Source organism: Amblyomma americanum, chromosome 8 (genome assembly GCF_052857255.1).
Source record: "Amblyomma americanum isolate KBUSLIRL-KWMA chromosome 8, ASM5285725v1, whole genome shotgun sequence".
NCBI lineage: Eukaryota > Metazoa > Arthropoda > Arachnida > Ixodida > Ixodidae > Amblyomma > Amblyomma americanum.
In genome coordinates this window covers 37,625,546-37,647,589 of record NC_135504.1, presented here as the reverse complement: position 1 = coordinate 37,647,589, position 22,044 = coordinate 37,625,546, and the positions used below count along the sequence as shown (strand labels likewise).

At 47.3% G+C, this 22,044-nt stretch overlaps 2 protein-coding genes across 2 annotated transcripts in view; one reads left to right on the top strand and one right to left on the bottom strand.

The window, feature by feature from the left end:
* LOC144101385 (ribosomal L1 domain-containing protein 1-like) overlaps positions 1-22,044 on the top strand; it is a 486,157-nt gene that overhangs the window by 181,746 nt on the left and 282,367 nt on the right. The gene's annotated exons all lie outside the window — the stretch shown is intronic.
* Positions 1-22,044, bottom strand: part of LOC144101383 (uncharacterized) — a 67,216-nt gene that overhangs the window by 9,026 nt on the left and 36,146 nt on the right. The window lies entirely within an intron of this gene.

Here is a 22,044-nt window from a genome sequence, read left to right as displayed (position 1 = left end):
CAGTGCGGAGTGATATACCGTCTAGGGATAGTACAAAAGATGGCACTATCGCGTTTTACTCTTAAGGTGTACCTTAAGCGGTGTCTCCAGTTTCCCTCTTTGTTTAGTACGTTTCTATGAGCTTTAATGGCTTGTTTCTGAGCTGTTCGCCCGTTTCCTTTCGATCATTGGGACTTGTAGCGGTGAAGTGAATGACAGGTGGAGTCGGTTAGACTACGAGGGAATGGTGGTCGCCCTAAACCCTCGGCGTCCTCACAGCGGATAGGGGAAACGGTGCAGTACTTGGGCTGCAACAATATCTGCGCTTTTAAAGATGAGCATTGTCGAAACTGGCGACGTTACACGCGTAGACACTTCCAGTACGGCGCCGATGTTCGAGCTCAGTTCATTTGGGGAATGAAGAAACGCGTGGTTCTGTAGTGAGTAGCGCGGACGAGAGCGCTCGCGGGCGGCCCGAGTTGTTGCTTGCGCCGTCCGTGATGGTATGGAAGAGGCATTCCAAAAAGTCAGCCTTTTAGAATACGGACCGCCGAATCTTGCGAACGAATTACCTCCAGACCCTCTCTTCAGTTTCTACCTCGTGCGAGGCGAGGCTGTGGAACAATGAATCAAAACGGGCGTGAGAGGCCGCTGGGGTCGTATACCTTCACATCGACAAACTTCCGTCGGTGAAGAGTCACGTCATCCGTCGGTGAAGTGCCGGCGCATCGCAAAGTCATTCTTCAAGCCCAAATCGGCATGTTGAACCACTGTAAATATGCTGCGCACCTCAAAATTTTGATCTAATCGGAGGGTCCAATTATAAAATAAAATCTAGGAGAAACTGGACAGTGCCCCAACCTCCATGGGCAGATGCATCTGTGCGTCAGAGTGTGGACATAATTTCCGCGCCATTGCTGCGTTCTTTCTGCATGCAGCGTTTGTTAAATATCCGCGAGACCTTTAGTATCTTTAGCTGAAGCGCTATACACGCCATCGAGAAACCCAACAATTGAACCGATAAACTATCAGTGGTTTTCGGCTACAATCTTATTAGCCGCAACAACGTACCGTCAGGTAGTGTAAAGGTCATTCTTACAGGACCTCGTGCTGTAACGTAAGAAGGAAGTTCATGTCTGCGTGGAAAGAGAAAAAAATTCTATTATGACGGCATAACTGCCGCTATTTCGTCTTGCGCAAGGTGTGGTGATGTTAATCATTCGAAAGGTGCTAAATATAACCTCAGTATTTTTTCTTCTGCACCAATGGCAGCTAATAAACCAGCAGCAGAATGCGTGCCGATGTAGAGGATAAGGGTGTAGATCGATTTGCTTTTTTATACCATGTGACACCAGATCACACCATAGCGAAATATCCGATCCACATCTTTACGACTTCCAAACCGTTTGCAGCACTCCACTGACCATACACACACAGACTAAAGGACAACATGGACACGCTCTATGCTGCGAGCTGAATTTAACTTTCTTTCTCTCTTCTCTGTAGCTTCAGTATGCGCCTCTCTATGTGAAAAGTAGCCAACCGGGCATTACTTTGTTAAGCGTGTTGCCACTTGATTCCTTTCCGCCATGAAATATTTTTATCTGCATAAAAGTTTCAGTACAGTATGAAAGCCATGATTTTAAAACTACTGCCTTCGTTACCTGTACACACTCACCGGAGCAGCCATTGTTATGACGCTCAGGGCTACGTTAGCCAGCGATCGCTGCTTTTATTCTAATTTACTGCAGAAGAGACTACTGTGGTACATGCGGATTGAAATTTTTTGTGTAGTCGGATTCAACTCAAGAACAAAAAAGAATGTGCCCCTCAGAGGAGGCCCTCCAACCAATAGCGACGAGCAATTTTCATGACACTAGAGGTTAATCACCTTGGACCTGCTAGCGGCACATCGCAGTGGAGTGGAGATGAGAGGGGATTAGCCACTACCTAATCGCATGAACCGCGGCGTCATTAAAATCAGTCGACGCCATTGCTTGAGGTCCTCCTTTGAGGGGCACTTCCCGCTTCGTTCTGGAGTTGCGACTACAGTCAAGAATAAATTCAGCATGTGAAAACAAATTCACAAACTTTTTTTCCTTTACACCCCCCTGGCTCCACATTGTTTTGCGTGAAAATTCCGAAGGCATTCTTAAAACACAATCACAGCAATACAATCACCGTCTGCTGGTACATTTCCAGAGAGCATTTGACAGAACAAATTCGTTTAATAAATTGATTGCAGAATTTAACATCAGAACTCCCTAAATTCATTTGCCAAATTCAACAAGACGGAAACACACGGAAACAAAGAGCAAATAGCCCAACAAAACAAATAATGTCGAGAAAAACCGCACTATCTTGCCTCTGTCATAACAAAGTACGGAATAAGCACACGTCATCCGCGAAGTTGCGATTAACGCTATTTATCTCACTAGTGCTCCGTAACCTTGGAGGCCGTGAGAGGACTCGCTGTCCCACTTGTCCCACGTAGATACGAACACAAACTGCACATGTAACTCTGCCATTATCTCCTTTGACGTTATCATAACACCCTCCTTCTTCCTCCTAGACTTCTTGGCTTCACTCAGACTTGGCAGATAACGAATGGGCTTTAGTGGATACAGCGCTGTTTTTTCACCCGGCCATAGTACGAACCTGAATAAGGTTGCTTTCGTAAAGTTTATTGGAGATTGAAAATTCTCGAGACAATGAACACACAAGGGGAAAGTAACCCATACCCTGGCGACTCCTCGGTTTCTGGAAATTGCCACACAAATGTGGCAGTCTGTGCCACGGGATCAATTTCCGTTCGGTTCGCTGCCAAGCATGTCAACATGGCGTCGTCTTTAGGGTCCCATACGACCACAGAGTACGGGAAATGCGTCGTCGCCTACGAGCAAGAGAAACGTGCCAAAGAGGCATGCCTTCAAAGTGATTTGATAAAAAGTCTTCTTTGGGGTAGTTGGTTTTAGTGAAAGTAATATGAAGATGGCGCTGCCTACGGGGCGTTGGCCCTGTCGTTTGTGTATCTTCTCAGGCCCCGTTGGTCGCACCACTTCATATTACTTTAAAGCGCTGACGGACTAGAGCAAGTGTTTCAGCGAACACTTTCAAAAATTTCCAGAAGGGGCCTCTTAGGGGTAAAAAATATACTTTTTGCGCCATAGCATTACCAGTGTTGGCGCACACCAGAAAATTGGTGAATCGTATTAACTAGTAAGCTGGTTAACTGACATTTAATAATCAACTTTTTAACTATTAGAGTTAGGCCCCTAATTGCAATTAGAGATTTGTAGCCGGGCGTTATTAATAGCCACATGAGTTTTAAGAATTTCGAAAACGCGATTACCTTTGGCGCTGTGGCTCAACAAAAATTGGCTTTTTCGACTAGTTACGCGCACTGGAGGGGTTGCTTGGCCTGCATGCTTTCGAAAGCGCATGTATTTTGGCACGATGCAGCCAAATTTTGCCGAGCCACAGCGGCGAGGGTAATGGCGTTTTCGAAATTCTAAAAACTTATGTAGCTATTACTAACGACCGGATACAAATCTCTAATTGCAATTAGGCGCCTAACTCTAATAGTTATAAAGTTAATTATCGGGAATTAGTTAACCAGCTTACTAGTTAATATGATTCACCGGTTTCCTGGCGTCCGCCAACCCTGGCAATACCGTGCCGCAAAGCCATATTTTTGACTCAAAAATCCAATTTTTGAAAATTACTGAGTCTTTCTTGTAACACCCGGTATAGATACCTATATATACTGCCCCGTGAAACTGGCCACTATGTCAAAGTGCAGCTTGCGATTGAAGTTTTGAAAGGCGCAAAAGACACACACACACACAGGAAAAAAGGGGGATGACACAAAGAGCGCCTTTGTGTCATCCCCCTTTTTTCCTGTGTGTGTGTCTTTTGCGCCTTTCAGAACTTCAATCATGAACCAACTAGCCCCAAAGCAAGTTCTTCTGCTTGCGAGGTCCTCCAGGAACGCCCAGCTCGGCCTGCACTTATGAGGCAGCCCCAAGAATGGCACAGACGATCGCATAGACAGAATGCATCGCGATGACTCCCGGGAAGTCTCTGAAGCGAAGTTACGACCTCGATGCGTGCGGTGGATTCAGAAGGTGCACTTCACTGGTCTCTCAGGGGCAGAGTTTGTGCTCTTCGGTTCTGTTTACAGAACTGGAAAGGCGGTCCAACAATAAACACAGAGCAATGCGTGTCCTTCGTTCTGTGTCAATGTCATTTGAGCGCTTTCGTAATCTAGTATTGCCGCTAATGGAGAGTTTCAAATTGGAATACACGTCTAGTTCATTTCCGCATTCCTTCCGTATGGCCGGACAGGTTCGCATTTTCTTTCAGCCTCGAAGAGGTGGTGGGAGGTTAAACCGGTGTTTTTGCTAGGTGCTCTCGAAATCACGCTGTGACAGCCTTACAGATCATGTTATTCCTTTCTGAGGCTATCAAGCAGGCACAGAAATACACATGAACTATATACGCTGTCGCTCAAGCGTGTGCAAAGACAAGTGTAATATATATCCCTACCATCGTGCGCATCTGGGCCTGTAGTCATTTACGAAAGCCACTCGAATGAAGGTCATCCATTAAGGGGATCGAGTTGTTTACACAATTTTAGATGACGTCTGAGGGGAAAGTGGTTTTTGCGGCCCACTCCACGTTTTCCTCACGTCACACGGTCTGGTCGATACAAGCTCGTCGAGCCCTGCTGCAACTGTAGCATCGCGGTAGTCTTACAAGAAGTGAAAAAAAAATAAGTGAGGCGACGCTGAGACAGCGACCGAGTATCGAGCGTTAAAGGGAAGCTGAAGCAATTTTCTGAGAATTCGAGGTTATTGAAGAATTCGAGTCTACCGAGCTCCTAGGTAAAGCATGCAAATTATTTTTCCACTAGCATTTAAAATGGTGACATAAACGTCGATGAATACCCCTGTCACAAGGGCAGTTTCGATGGCCATCGAGTCGAAGGCCTTCGAAATTCTCAATCCAAACCGAACTAGAAGGAGTTGTGTCGCTGCTACACGGTAAATCTCCATGGCCATTGAAATGGTTCTCGTGTCTTACGCCAAACTTGTATGGCGCCACCCTCGCTACATTGGATTTTGTGCAAATAACAAAAATATTTTATCAATATATACTAAACACTGAAATACACGCATACCCGCACGTCGTTTAAAACCCTTTCAGTTGCACGTACGCGACGGTCGCCGCGCGTTGTTCCTAGCGCCATCTACTTACAGATGCAGGCACTGCTGCAGCTGCTCTAATAGAAGACGAGCAAAGTAAGCGTGGCAGGGGGCGGCAGAAGGTTAGGTGGGCGGATGAGATTAAGAAGTTTGCAGGCAAAGGGTGGATGCAGCTGGCAAATGATAGGGTTAATTGGAGAGACATGGGAGAGGCCTTTGCCCTGCAGTGGGTGTAGTAAGTCTGATGATGATGATGATGATGATGAAAAACCAAACCAGTCAGACGGCGTCGGAGCGCTGCTTCATCAGGCTTAACACCTGAGAAATCGTCTTTATATCCGAAAAACAGAAGCTATTTGTACCTTGAAACTTTATGCGAGGGTTATAATGGGCAAGTCGAAGGCGAATACAACAGTTTGAAACACGGTATTGATTTGAGAGATTAGCGACGAAGCTGCTATCGCTGTGAAGCGAACGGGCAGGGCGCAGCTATGTTGTCAACGCTAAGTACGCAAGCAACGCAAAGACCACAACATAAAAATTAATGCGCTGAAACCCAGACTGATACAATTTTAAAATTATTGCACAGAGTGCTTGCATTAAAGTTTAGGCAAATAATGCTTGTTCATGCTTTTGTACTGTGAATGCATCGTGTACGAAAGTGTGCGTTGGCGTCGCTCGAGGCAACGCCAGCAACCTTGGGCAGCGCTCGAAGGCCCTGGCAATCTCGATGGGGTTCGGCGCTGCTCCGTTGACTCGATAGGCTATTGACTCGATGCCGAGTGAAACTGCCCGTGTAGCAGCGCTCGATCGCCTTTGAGTCGATAGACTATCGGTCCGAGGGCCCTCGAAATGCCCTTGTGACAGTGGTATAAAACCGCGACGATGTTCAGGCTTCTCCTCACGGCGTTAGGGGGTGTGAAGAAACTCGTCGTGACGTCATTACAGCCAAAACTTCAGATGTCCGCTGCCTTCGCCTGCATGCTACTGTGCGTCGTCTTATGCCGCGAAACAATGCTCTGTGAGATTCACCTTCAATGGCGCTAGTTTTCTTAAACAAAGAAACTATTTATTCCCTGGGAACGTAGTGTCATCGCATGTGACGTCATTAATGGGGCCTCTGCTGGTCTCAGTGCACTGCAGAAAATCCTCAACGTAACCCCGCTTTGTTCGGCATTTATATCGCCATTTTAAATGCTAGGGCAAAACCATTTCGCATGATTTACCTGCATGTTTCACACATTAGGCCGTTTTAAACTCATCGAATTCTCAAACCTCTGCTGATACACTTTAACATGCCTAACATAGGTCGCCGATTCGAATCCCTTCCGCGAGCTAGGCTCTAACTAGTAAGATTATGTTGCACGAAACGCTGAATTGTATTACACCATCCAGAACATTCTGCGGCAAATGGTTGGCCCACAACTTTCACAGGATTGTCGGGACAAAGTGGCTCGACTTTGACGCCTGCCAGAAAGGGATATATAGTATACCGGATCGGCATGGGTTAGTGTCAAGTTGCGGTGCTCGGGCATCGCGCTGCTGCCCAGGAAACTCTAAAACATATCTCTTTCGAGTGTTGTCAACCGGGCACCGGCGGCCTCCGACCTGGGGTTCTCACGGGAGCGCATGCATTCCTTCTGTGAACTGACGCAGGCCTGCAAAGCGGAGCGTCGGCTGTACCCCCCATCCCATCCCTCCCTCGACAGTTATCATCAGACACTTTGGAGGCGGCTCCAAACACGCACCTTACCCTCCCCTTATATATGCTCGCGCTATCACCAAGTCCACACAAACCCCTCCTGTGCCCTCTGCCACCACCCCAAAGCCACTCTCGATCATACCCTTTTCCTCTGCCCGGCGGATCCTCCCCCGCGGGGCCTGGAGCACCTTACCACTTGGGAGGCTTTGGAGACCCTACTGCGCTCCCAGGACCCGGCCACGCAAGCCATCGCCACAGGCCGGGCTGCCAGCGTGATGAGCCTCCGGGACATGAACGTTTGAGTGCGGTGGGGCCGTGCGGGGGCCCAAGGACCTGCGCGACCTAAACTCCCCTGTATGTAATAAAGTTTCCACCACCACCTTGTCGCGAGATCAATGCGGCGCCTCGTGCAACGCATGTTTGATATGATGTTCGTGTCGGTCGAAGGCCCATGCGTCAACGAGGGCCCTTTGCTCGTTTGGAGGTGGCCGCCGCTATGTTTGTTTTGTGGCGCCGGCGTTGCCTCGCGAAGGCTCGTCGAACCCCCGCTCGGGCTATGTACCCGGCGCTGCAGAGCCTGCGCCTCGTCATCTGGGCGTACTTGACTGACCGGTTAGCAACGAATGGCGAGGCGCTGCTTCAACGGCACTGGCACACACGGTTCTTTGTAATCAATAGCAGCAGGATAGAGATGAGGACTTTTCTCTACTATCCTGCCCCCCCCCCTCCGCCCTGCTTTTGTTTCCATATTGAGTTTGTTGATCATGTGACAGCTTTGTAATTTGTTGTGCTCCTCTATTTGCAGCCGTCAGGGCTCTCCCTTTATCCATGATTTTTTAGTTATGGAGAGCCAAATTGGCCTGTCAGTGTCCAATTTTATTGAAATGTACTCTTAGAATTTGTTCTGTTTGAAAGTGCTGTTTCAATATATGTTTGAGAGTAATGAACTTCTCTTTATTCTGCCTGTTACTATTTTATTCCATTATGTAACCACCTCTATAATCATGGCAAATGCGGTGTTACGATTTGCGTTACAAGGCATAACGCTGGCACGGGAAAATCGACAAGTAGAGCTTAGGGCTTATTTTAAAGCCCAAAATGCCTCGTGCTCCTCCTGATGACCCGCGACAGACATTTAGCACAAGCGTTTCTTGCAGGTGTACAACTACGTATCAGCTTGACGCTTCCCCAATTAAGCTTGACGCTACGATCGTGACAGCTTCATAAAGCGCTTGCTCGCTTCCATCAAGCATTCGGGACGCTTGACAGTTTATTTTCGGCATTTATTTATCTATATACATCTGCTGTCTTTCATTTTCGTGACTCTGGCAGCATGTCCCCGACTGCACAGCTGGAATGCTCTGGAACGTGTCGCTGAGCAGGCCCCTGTACATTTTCCTTTCCATTTAGTTACATTTAGTGAGGTGTCGTACAGAGATGAATGCGGCGTATCGTGGTGACGCAGGCCAAGTTTTAATTAGCGACAAAAAGCGGGCCTCAAAGAGGCAGATGGCAGTACGGCACTTTGCTGCAAAGCGCAAGTTGGCGTATTAGATGCTGGACGCGGTGGCCCCATTTCTCTGGAGGGAAAAGGGCAAAAAATGGCTCTGTAATGGGATTTAAGTGTACGTTAAAGACTATCTGATTGTGCCGTATCGTACGGTACCGCATCTTTTCGTCAATACCTTGACCGAGGCAATAGGAACTACGGGTGATACGGCGCGGAGTGAAAGGCTTCTGAGGCTGCAGTGCGGGCTCCAAGGAGTGTAGCCCAACTTGTCTACACTCATTCAAATTTTCTTCAACATCCTCGTCCCCCTTAAGCTATGCCTCGCGGCACATATGCGGAATAAAAACCAGAGCACTATTGCCAGAAGTTGAGGCAGCGGCAATCACTGAACGGTGCCGTTCTAACACATGTGCTCTCCCCGTTCTGAACAGCGCCTCTTTTCCATTGCCGCTGCTTCTTCTTGATTGGTTCCAGCATTGAAGCGGGTTGGGTGTCGTCACCATAGGCGCACAAAATCACCACCAAAAATAGAGCAGTGATAATCTTAAGTCCATAGCTCATTATTTGGCGAGAGCTTTTAACCAGCGCACTGTTACCTAACTCGCCGATGTGGGTCGTCGAAGGCCCTTATCTTATCAAGCCTCCCTTATCTAAGTCACTTATCGCGTCCATACGCAGCCTCCATCTACCGACGATGCACGATCAGGAACCGACGTCGATTGGCTTCCTGTTCAGCAGCGCGCTCAGCAGGATCTTGTCTGCGGCGGCATTTGTCTTTACGCTCTTCAGCGCGGCAGCGGGGGGAAGATTATTCCTCCTGTTATGTAGCTGTAGCTCCACATAGCACACATCCGCGCCTACCTCTTACGTCAGTCCAGCTGATGCGCACTCCGCATTGGTGCACCTCGGCTCTGACGTCACGCTGGCTCTTATGCGCCAGCGTCGATGTTGCGCAGCGCCCCTGGTGGTATACCCTATGTGCCATTACCCTCCGGGGTGGTTACTGTGGCCATATGTTTTCCAAAAAAGACTATTTTTGAAAATTACTTCAACTCTTCCCTGTAAAACTTGGTATACGTTTCTGTACTGAACATACATGGAGCTCTATCATAAGCACCGGCTGGCATGGGAATGTATTTGCCTGTACATTTTAAAAAATATGGACTTACAACACAAACATGCGGGAGCTCATTTCAGCTTGTCATAGAACAGCTGATTTTGTCATGTTGGAAACAGCGCTAACACAGGACGGAGCGAGAACACATCACATGCGCTGACTAGCAACCTGGCGTTTATTTCAGAAATACAGATATATATCCATACCGAAACCGTGCTATCCAGAAAAACTAATTCAACTTGCTGCGCGAAAAAAATGGCGCAGAGAAAAGGCATGTGATCAGATGACAAAAGAAACTTAGCTATAGATGAACCGGCAAAAAGGTGATCGGGGGTAACAGGGTGCCCGGGTGACAACAAACAAGAACAAACAATGACAAGGCAAAAACTGTTAAACTGTTACAGGTGCGCGTCAAGGATGAAAAGAAAGTGGCGAGGTGAAAGGCACGTGCTCATTTCGAAGGGAGGAAAAAGGGGCGATAAAACGACACCAAAAAGAGGATGATCTGGTGAGAACCCCCAAGAACAACATCGACAAGGGTAAATGCACATCGGGGAGGCGGCTGGCAAGTATCAGGACTGATGCACAAGAAAAGCGATTTCTTTTGAAAGCAATGTGATAAAGGGCGCACTGGCACAACTTTCTTACTTTTGATAAAAGCTTCCCAGATTTCTCGAGCAAGCTGACTGACATATTTCTTGATGATGCAGTTTTGTCAAGCAGGGGAGAGCATTTGCATTTGGTGCGATGAATGACTAGGTTAGACCCCGTAGTGGCATTTTGAGAATTAGAGTGCTCGCGCAACCTGTCGGTAATACATCTTCCGGTTTGGCCTACATGGGATCTGCCACAGGAAAGCGAAATTTCGTGCACAACATTTTTCTTACACTGCACAAATGGATTCTGGTGTTTTTTTCTTACATTCAATCTGTTCAGTCTCTTCCACATTCACACGTTTGCACAGAGCAGCAAGTTTATTAGGGGCAAAAAAAAAATTACACAAACTCCACCTTTAGCACCTATCTTCTTGAGTTTGTGGGACACACCATGCACATAGGGAACAACGACTCTACGCGATCGTTCAATGCCCGTATGTTTCTTCTTAAATTCTCGGCGGATTTCATGAACAATATTTTCGGCCAGGTTGCGAAGCAGATCCTCCGGGAAACCAGCGGATCTGAGCCGGCTCACCTGCGACTAGAAGCTGGCGAAGACTTGTTGCTGGCAAGATCTGTAGAGAGCGTTTTTGATTGCGGATGTGGCGATACCTCGTGTGATAAGCTTCGAGTGCGCGGAGGCATGCTCTTCTGCGAGCGGGGTGCGTACTGCCAGCAGATGTGGCCAGGGGAAAGGTGCAGCAAAAGATCCAGGAAGCGAAGCTCGTAGTCTGTGGGATGTTAAACCATTATGGAGAGATCTTTTAGGTGCTAGGAGAATTCGGCGATGATGCGGACGGTCTCTTCAGAGGGTTTTTGGTACGGCGAGGTCTTGAAAAACCAGATAATTTCAACATATCTGGAAATTTTGTACTGTACGCTAGTGTGCAGCGCAGTACACTAGCGTCTTTTGCGTTTCGCCAGCGTCGAAACAAGGCCGTGGGAGTGATTTGTTACGTCTGTATGCATTCTTGAATCACTTTCACCTGATTTACCTGTCTCGCTTTAGTGGTCTCTTTTTCTGCAGACTGATGGGGCGGGTACTTAGTAAAAACAAATTATGTTGATTCATTGCCGTCATTATTTCACTGGCCCTTAAACGTCAGGAATTTATTAGTATCAATCCTACAGTTACCGAAAAAGCAATCAGTATTAATGCTTGATTTCGCATTCGGTACCCGTTTGGTGCCGCCAGCAGCACACCGACAATTAGTGCGTTATCAAGTACAAGGATTGTACCAAGATATGCAGCGCTTAGAAAGAGGAATCACTTTATCGTTCTGAGCAGCGCCTGTCTTGTCTCCTTTATGTTGTGCGCTAAAAAGAAATCCGCCTTAAAAACATGAACCAAGATAGACCCCAAGCAAACGGTGCTGAAATATCTGTAAGGACTATATCAATGTAACTTTCCTGTGCTATACCACGTCTTCGAAAGCAGCAGCAGGGTGTAGCCATTCTAGCAGCGTAAAATAAAAATAAACCGCAGTACATCAGCCATTCTATAGACTAAGAAAATAAATGAGGAGTGCACACCTAATACCTGAGCCTATGCGGAACCACATAGAATCGAGCTCATCGAATTTCACTGCAGCATGCGCTCACTAAGACTCAAATACCGCAACAGACGCAGGACAGAGGGAGAAGACAACACAGGGTGGTACTTATAACTCTGTCCTGCGTCTTTTGCGGGTTTTTAGTCCTAATGTCGTACCAACTGGACTACAACTTTACCCTGTTAAACTATGCGCTCACTGCTACACAGATGAGCATAACAAAGCCTAGCATCAGCGTGCTGCACTAAAACTGAGGCAGAAAAAGTTGACTCGCTACAAAATTTAAACAAAAAATGATAGTCGATTTGCGTAGCTAGTTTTCACTTCGGGGATCCAATGTTCACGGATGGCAGTTGTTCGGAGAGCGATAATGGGTTAAGGTCCATATATGCGGTATGGGTCATTCTCTCCATTCATAGATCCCCGGGAATATTCCTAGCATTTCTGGTACAGTGCATGGTAGAACGGTCAAGAAATGCGCCACTGCCCTATTAAGGCAGGTGCTGCCATCGGTGGGAATTGGGTTAGGTTGCGATCCAGGTTGCTCTCGCGAGCAGCCTCTCACGATTAAGTGAGCTGCCGCATGACATGGTGGCCAGGCTACTCATGCTCACCTGCCCACCACACGATGTTCAGGTGAGCAGTCTGCCACAAAATCGGCTCCAGACAGACAGGCAAACAGACAACGGCTAACTGCGGGGAATGGCCACTATGGGAAACGAATTTCTTGTTTGCCCAGCATTTTCCCACTCTTTTTCGTAAGCAAGCACTGATCGAGTGTTACAAAAACGCTGTCCAGTAGAGATGATGGCACTGTGTAAATGATCTGGCCTCTCCTCTCTTAATGCTAGCGGTACACGCTAGATCAAGCGCTAGCTATAGCCGAACTCCAAAACAGTCGAGTTACTTCGTGTCATACGGTATTTTCGCACCCATTTTCTCTAGCTCATGAAAACGCGAACTGTCTTTGCAAGTGTGAACGAATTCGAACTCATCAACTAATTTCGTGCGCGCGTTACTGTTACGACGGCTGAGTCTATGCCTGCAGTATTTTTTTTCTTTTTCTTTCCCATCCTACGCTACGGGACATGAAAAGGGGAGAAAAGTATAGCATTGCTTACAGCGCTTTTAGTTATCAAATATCGAGAGTTGCCGTCACTGTGGCTCAGTGGTTATGGCTCTCGGCTGCTGACCCGAAGGACGTGGGTTCGATTCCGGCCGCGGCGGACACATTTCGTCCCTTTCTGTAGTTTGGTAGCGCTCACCAATACCTTCAAGGCCTCATAGTCTGAGTCGCTTTGGGATGTTAACCCCCCCCCCCCCCCCCCCAAACCAAACCGAATATCCCGAGTTGGCTCACGAGAAGACAGGTGCGCTATCTGAAAATTGTTGTTGGTTAGTACATTAAAAAAACAGAAAATAGTGCTTAAACGAGATGAAGTAGAAGCAGGAAAACAGACAGTACCCTGTTGGGTCTCTCTTGTTTCGCCGTGTTGGTGACGGTGGTAGTGGTTGTTTATTAAAATAATAGTAAAAAGGAAGGAAAAGATTTTTGCTAGCCGCGGCATCTGCCATCGATACTGAAGCACCTGAGCTGGGGCAGCGGAAATAAAGGATAGCAGGCAGAATGGAGATAGCCGTGTTTAAGCGCTGTTTTGACAAAAAAAAATGAAATCCGGATTTAAGGAAAGGAAATGGCGCAGTAACTGTCTCGTATATCTCGGCGGACACCCAAACCGCGCCGCAAGGGAAGGGATAAAGGAGGAAGTGAAAGAAAGGAAGACAGAGGTGCCGAAGTGGAGGGCTCAGAAATAATTTCGACCACCTGGGCATATTTAACGCGCGCTGACATCGCACAGCACACGGGCGCCTTTTGCATTTCGCCTCCATCGAAACGTTGCCACCACGGTCGGGTTCGATCCCGGCTACTCCGGGTTAGTAGACCCTAACCACTGGCAACGTTACTTGTTTTTTGAGGACAAAGAGAATGCGAATGAACATAAAGTCTAAGCTAGCGACATTTGCGCCTGTACGGCCTGATCTGTACGAGCCTACGTCATCCGCTGCACATTTTTCTTGGCGTCCCATTGCCCTCACGGCGTGCTCGGTACTCCGCTAAATTGAATCCCGAGCCAAATGTGACATCGTATATTCTTCACCCGCTACAGCAACGGACGGTCCGCGCCATGAAAATTAAACCTGCAGCATCTGGACAAAGCTGGATGTGTGACAGCAGTACTGATTTCCCCGTAAACATTTCTCGCTCCTCGCAACTAATTTCTTCCATCGCTAATTGCATTGGTACCAGAGTAATGTCACCAACCATGTGGCGTGCTCAGCTTAATTCAACTCTCACGATAATTGTAACCGTCGGCGATGATTTCACTGCATTTGCTGTCTGTAACTGTGTTGTTTCTGTTGAGAATTCTCGTCTTCAACTCTAATACCAAGGGTACCGCCGTCGGCAATATAATAAGTAAATAGAAAATACTGAAGGAAATGTCGCAAAATAATACTTCACGTGTTTTCTCTTCCGCTGTGCAAATACGAGCACCGCAGATAATACCGTACGCTTCCACCTCTGGTTGAATAATATTAATAATAATAACAATAATAATTGGATTTTGGGAAAAGGAAATGGCGCTGTATCTGTCTCATATATCGTTGGACACCTGAACCGCGCCGTAAGAAAAGGGATAAAGGAGGGAGTGAAAGAAGAAAGAGGCGTCGTAGTGGAGGGCCCCGGAATAATTTCGAGCACCTGGGTCCTCTGGTTGGAGGAAACAACGTAATCAGGGCCTCAATCGAGGCGTGGTGTTACGGCTGTGTACCTTTGCACAAAGCGCGCATTTCTAAGCACTCTCTACGATGTTATAGAAGTTAGTCGCCGTCAATCACAAACAGTGGATACCGCGATATAAAGCGCACTTTATTCTTTGTTTGGCTTGTTTTTAAACCAGCCGCTGGTCGATAACTGTACGCGATCGCATTTAAGAATCTCACATCATCAATAGAGATAGCACAGTGACAGTAACAAATATCTCTTTCGAGTCAACTCGTGTTTAAAGAATTCACGGTCAGAAACTGCAAGCTTGTTAAGGAGTGGAGATGACTAACCGTGTTACTGTTCACTGCGCGCGTACCAGTTTTCATCTACGTTTATCTCAGCCAAAAGTTATAGAGAATGCAACATCAACGAAGAACTCTAGTTTCTTTTTCTTTTTTTATTTGTTGCTTAGACGTTTGCCTAAGAAGGGGCTGAGGCTAAAGGCACAATGTTGCCTGACAGGGCCTCAGCCCCCTACTACATGACAAACAAACATACAAATTACAAATTATAACAGCCCGGCGGGCCGGTAAGAAAAAGTAGGCCAGATGTAAGCGTTATACAGAGGAAAATACATACGGAAAAAAAAGACAGAAGCGCGTGACAAAAAATTTGCATAGTAAATGTACGATGAGTATATAAATAAGAAACAAGGACCAAGGCATACATGAAACACTACATCAAATAACAAAGTTCTACTTAAGGCTTGTTCTAGCCTACTGAAAAACAAGACATTATGTACATATAAACACAAAAAAAGAGTACAGAGAGGCGAACACAGAATCAGTAAAAAAAAAAGAAAAAATAGACCACAACTTGCTCGCATAAGAAATTTTAGCGATTGCTATAGGTGACATCGCTGCAGAGAAGAGCTCCCTTACATTCGTTTTTGAAAGTGGAGAAGGGTTTACTGTAATTAATATTTATATCTCTTCTATTGAGAATTCTGATAACTTGAAAAGAAAGTGCTTGACGACCATAATTTGTCCTTATCCTCGGCATCTCTATTTTCGGGTCTCTCATAGCGTACAAGTTTATTCTGTCTGTGGATGTGACATACAAGCGATTTTTATGTATCCATTGTAGCAACTTAAAGTAGTATACCTTGTCTGCCCTCAGCATATTGTACTTTAAAAAAAGTGGATGCGTTCTTAGTTCCCTATTTTCGCCATGATAATTTTCGCATATGCGTAACACTTTCTTCTGTAAAGTAATTAATTTTTTGTAATTAGTTTCAGTTGTCGTACCCCAGACTAAAATACCATAACTAATTCTAGAATAGAATAGAGAATAATATAATGTCTGCTTCATCCAAGATGGAATCAAGTGCTGGATTCTGTAAAGACAACCAATGATCCGTGATAAATCAGACTTAAGGCAACTAACATGGGCGTTCCAGGACAGATCACTGCTGAACCATACACCCAAGAATTTTTGCTCAGTGACCTCCTCCAATAGGCTACCTTCATATCTGATGCTAATAGGGTTCTGATCCCTAACGCTTGTCGGTTTAAAAATTACGTATTTAGATTTTGTTGTGTTTAGAGTAATGCGATTGGCTTGTAGCCAACTGGAAAGTTTTAATAAGTAATCATTGACAGATTTTTCAAGGCATGTTTTTGTTGTTCCTGTAAAAAATATATTCGTGTCGTCAGCATACATGATTAACTGGGGGGATCCTGGTATCATAGTTATATCATTCACATATATAAGAAAGAGTAAAGGCCCCAAAATTGATCCTTGAGGGACGCCGTGTTCTATCTTCATTTTACTCGAAGTGCGATCGTTTATGACTACATACTGTAATCTGTCTTTCAGGTACGTTTGCAACAGCCTCAGCGCAACGCCCCGAATCCCGCAGAAATCTAGCTTTTTTATCAATATGTCATGTTGCACAGTATCGAACGCTTTCCGAAGATCTATAAATAGACCAAGGGTTAAGAGTTTCTTCTCTATGTTTTCAATAATTTTGTCTTTTATATGTATAAGAGCTTGTTCCGTAGACTTATTTGCTTGAAAACCATACTGTGCATCAGCTATTATTTTATGTTTCTGAAAAAAGCTGTTAAGTCTATCATTAATGACGCGCTCAAATATTTTTGAGAATACAGTTAGAACAGAGATTGGCCGGTAGTTATTCATATTTGTTGCACCGCCGCCTTTATACACGGGTACTACTTTAGCTATCTTCAGGTCATCCGGAAACTCCCCAGTAAGAAGCATTAAGTTGATTATATAGGACAACACTTGACTAATATGATTTGCAACATGTTTAATTGGCAAAGCCTTTATACCGTCATCTCCAGGCGCTACGTCACTTTTCAAGCTTCCGATTATTTTCCAAATTTCAGTTGGATTGCACGGAAAAAGCGAGATAGAGCTCATTGCACTGTTTGCATGTGTATAGTAGTTAGCCTGTTGTTGTTGTTAGCCTATCAAAAGATGGCACATACCCACCATTGCATCCTTTGCAGGTAGCAAGAAGAAGAATTAGTGGTGCCGAACGTTCTTTGTTTGAGCTCTTCCACTTTTCTGCAGTTTTTTGCTTTTGTGCGTGAACTGTGTCCTCGTCATCCTTCGGGATGGCGGGAGTACAACCCCTGCGTCCACCCGTGGTCGCCGTTGACACGACTGCGGCTCTACCAGGTGGCAACTCCAGTGCTGATGTGGAGCTTCCAGATTCGTCTGATGAATCCACGGTGACAGCGATGGATTCTGACAGCAGCAGCTTCACGCTTGTTGAGTCGCGCCGCCTGAAAAGGAAGTTACGCCGGACATCGACAGCGGGTGAGTTGCCTACGAGGAATGTTGACCAGCCAGGTGTCTTCTCAGTGGCCTTCGTTCCTACAACGCAGACGGCTAATCTGAACACCATTAACAGACAGCGGCTAACCCAGTTTTTCGACCGGGTTGTTCCGGGACAAGTCTGTGAAGTCAGAATTAATGCATGGAAGAATGTCCTGACAGTAGATGTTACATCTCAGGCATCTGTAGACAAGCTGAAAGAAACTAGCGCCCTCGGTGGCATGGCGGTCCGCTCGTACGTTGCTTACGGGAAGCGGACAACCACTGGAGTTATCACTGGTGTTGACCCGGAGATAGCTGACAAGGACCTCTGGTCGCTGATTAAATCTACGGCCCGGATTGTTGACATTCATCGTTTCGGGCGCTCCAAGTGTGTCAAACTAGTTTTTGAAACTGACACTCTGCCATCCCACGTCAAGGTGGGCTATGTGAGGCATCCTGTCCGCCTGTATGTTCCCAAACCTGTTCAGTGCCACAAGTGCAACAAGATAGGTCATGTGAGTGCTGTTTGCAACAGTGAGGTATCCTGCCGTCGATGCGGCGGGATGCACCAGCATGACACCTGCACGACGGAGACTATAAAGTGCGCCAACTGCTCGGGTGCCCATGAAGCCACAGCTAAGGACGGCCCTAAGCTGCAAAACGAAAGACTCATCCTGAAAAAGATGGTGAAGGACAATTCGACCCACCAAGAAGCGGCGGCGCGTATTCGTCGCCGCAAACATCGTTCCCGGCGTCGTCGTCCGGTTCCACACAATTCTAGTCCACCTGCACCACAGTCGCAGGAAGTATCCGCTCAGCCGGCACAGCAGCATGAGCCTAACAACGATAACAAGACGTCTGCGGCCGTGTTCCATGTTACCGCAGTAGCTCAGTCTGATGCGTTTGTGTTACCTTCTTCCTCTGATGCTGAATGGCCTGCTCTGCCATCCAAGGAGATCGCCATGGCAAGACCAAGACCGGTTGCAACTCCAGCTGACACTGTTGGCAAGCCCGAAGGTCAGGATGTGAGCATAATGTTAAAAAGGCTTGTGTGTTCAATACGCGTGCTGCTTTCAGGCATTAACATGCCAACAGCAAAGATTGTTGTGCAGTTTTTGGATGCACTTGAGCCGCTCTTGGCGGCGTTGCAGTAATTCATTATGGCACAACTAAAACCCACCTCATCTGTGCCAATGCACGTGCGCCGTAGTGTAGTGGTGCAATGGAATGCCCGAGGCCTACGAGGTCGTCTGAGTGACTTCCGGCAACGCGTCCACAAGTACCGCTTCCTTGTGCTGGTTATATGTGAGCCCAACATGCCGTCACCTTTCCGCCTTTCTGGATACGTGCTGCTGTGGTCTCGCACAGAAGACGAAATTAGCAAAGTGTTTGCATACGCCAAGATATTGCGCACGTCCGCCAAGTTCTACAGCCACACAACACAAACCATTACATCTGTTTGACAGTCACGCTAAAAGGACGGGTCTTTTCGATAATCGGTGCCTACATTCCACCTAGAGATGCCATTGATACTTCGTACCTATATTCAGCCATCCAGAGTTGTCCAGCTCCTCATATCATAGTGGGCGATTTTAATGCTCATCACCCTCAGTGGGGCAGTGCTGTTATGAACAACCGAGGGAGGAACCTGTTTGAGTTTATGCACTCCCAGAACTTCATCAATATCAACGATGGTTCACCTACGTTTCTGCGTGGCACGTCGTACAGCAGCTGCTTGGATCTGGCGTTTGTTTCAGCAAGTCGCCAGTTTTACGTCAGTTTGTGCAGTGACGTGGAAACACATGGGAGTGACCACATTCCAACGTATGTTTGCGTCAAGTGGTACGCACCTACTACTCCGTCTCACGTGCGATATACAGACTGGCCTGCCTTTAGGTCGTCCGTGGAGATTTCCTGTGTGGACCTCTCAACACCATCTAAAATAGAAGGCCTGATTACGTCCTCTCTCAGTCAGACCACGCGGTATATATGTGCGCCCACGCCAGGGTCTACTATTGACGTGGAATTCGAAAGACTACGCGCAGTCCGTCTGCGCGCCGAAAGGAAATACAGAAGAACCAAATCCACGTATGATCTTGCCCTTTGTCGCCGAGCTCAACGACAAATAAAGCGCCACCTAGCGAGACTAGGGAGACAACGTTGGAGGCAGTTCTGTTCATCGCTGGACCCTCGCAAACCGCTGTCGCGTATTTGGCATGTAGCCAGGAGCTTGCGTTCACCCCCGCAGGAACGCTATCCTTTCCATGTCCTGTCTATTTACCAACGCCGTAATAATGTAGAGGTAGCAGAAGAATTCTGCAAAATGGTTGTGGGCACAACTATGGTACCATCAACCAGTTTGGAGGCTTTTGTACCACCTTCACCAGATGACCACTACGACATGCTATTCACGATGCCTGAACTAGAAGCTGCTCTTTCCTCGTGTAGGCGTCCATCTGCACTTGGCCCTGACGGGATTTCGTACGCGTCCCTCTCTCACCTTGGCATGGAAGGCCGAACTGTGCTGCTCAGTTACTACAATGATACATGGGCTTCCGGAATCGTTCCAGAACACTAGAAGATCAGCCGCCTGGTTGCACTTTTGAAGCCTGGCAAACCTCCTTATGAGCTTACCTCATACCGGCCAGTTGCACTAGCAAGCTGCGTCGGCAAAGTTATGGAGCGAATGGTGCTGGCGCGGCTCGAATGGTTTTTAGAGCAGAATGGTCTCTATCCAGATATGATGACCGGGTTCCGGAGGGGACGTTCTTCGATTGACAGCGTAATCGACCTCATATCGACAGTGGAACATGAAAAACGCAGTCGCCGACTCGTCGCTGCTGTCTTCTTGGACATCAAGGAAGCCTACGATAATGTACTTCATGACGCCATCCTTGATGCCCTTGACGACATTGGCGTTGGCGACCACATGTATTCGTCGATTGGGAGCTACCTCAACGGCCGGTCTGTTTACATGTCTACGCCTGATGGGGAGACTACCCGTCATCAGGTTTGCCGTGGAGTTCCTCAGGGAGGAGTTCTTAGCCCAACCCTATTTAACGTGGCATTAATTGGACTGGTGAATGAACTTCCCACTAACATTCACATCAGTGCCTATGCTGATGATATCTGCATCTGGGCGTCGGGTTCGACACGTCCGCAAATGCGCGCAAGATTACGACGTGCCGTGCCATCTACTTCAAGGTACCTACGGCATCAGGGTTTGCACTTGGCCGCTGAAAAATGTGCTGTGGTCGCATTCACGCGCAAGTCTGCCTGCTACTACCCGGTAACTCTTCAAGGGGTAGCAATACCATACGTCTCCCACCACAGATTTTTGGGCATTATCATTGACAGCGATCTGTCATGGTCGAGGCATATAAACATGCTAAAAAAAGACACTCTATTTTGCCATGTGCTTCGCTTTGTGGCAGGCATTAAATGGGGCCCAACGGAGCGCTCCTTGCTTCGACTTTACTATACCCTCTTTATTGGCTACATTCGTTATAGCCTTCCTGTACTCTCTAACATGAGTATTTCCTGCTTGCGGACATTAGAGAGTGTCCAAGCACAAGCGCTCAAGATATGCTTCGGATTACCACGTTGTGTCTCGAACAAAGGCACGATTGAGGAATCTCGTGCGTGCCCAATATCGGTCTACCTGTCACACGAACCACTTCGTGTATATTTACGTGCGCTTACACGGCACCGCTGTCACCCGCTGACGAAGATTTTTGATGAGCGACCGGACAGCAGTTTTGCACGCGCACTGCGCTTCCGTCGCTCCGAATTGCCATCAGACTATGCCCTGCAGCATCATTCCTTGCAGCCCCCATGGGTAATGGCTCAGCCTTCAGTCTGCCTGCATGTCCCTGGCATAATCAAGAAGTCTGCGATGCCGGTTAGCGGACTGAAGCAACTCGCACTTGCCTACATCTGGTCAGAATACCATAAATGTGTGCACGTCTACACGGATGGATCTGCGTCTCCAAATGCATCAACAGCAGCTTTCGCAATCCCTGCACAACAGACGACCCGCAGATTCATTTTGGGACACAAGTCTACTTCAACCGCTGCAGAACTTGTGGGCCTTCGGGAATCGATTCGCCACATCTGCGGAGAACCGCCTCAGGAGTGGTGCATTTTCACCGACTGTAAACCTGCGCTACACATTTTAGGATGCTTCCTACGCCACACAGCCTACCAAGCTCTGGCTCTTGATATCATTAGTCTCGAATCATTTGCTCAGGGAAACGGCCACCGTATAGTGTTTCAGTGGATCCCCGGACACTGCGGACTCGATGGAAATGAGACCGCCGACGCTGAAGCAAGGAGCGCCTTCAGCAGTGGCCTGCGTACAGCTGTACCGTTCTCTATAGTGGACACAACTTGTCTCCTTTCGGAATTGATGAGGAGGGCGACGGCTAGGTACTGGGCCCTGCCAGACACCCGCCACATCCGCCTTAAACGGCTAGATCCGACGATGACCTTTTCAGTTCCTCGCGGAATACCTCGCCCTGTTGCATGCGTTATCCGTAGACTACGTTTAAACGTGGCATTCACGCGCAAATACTTGCACTTAATAGGACAAGCGGACTCCCCGGAATGTACCACATGTGGCGTGCTAGAGACTATAGAACATATTTTAGTGGCGTGTCCAGCGTATGCACGTGAAAGACTCATACTCGCATCTGCTCTGAAGCCTA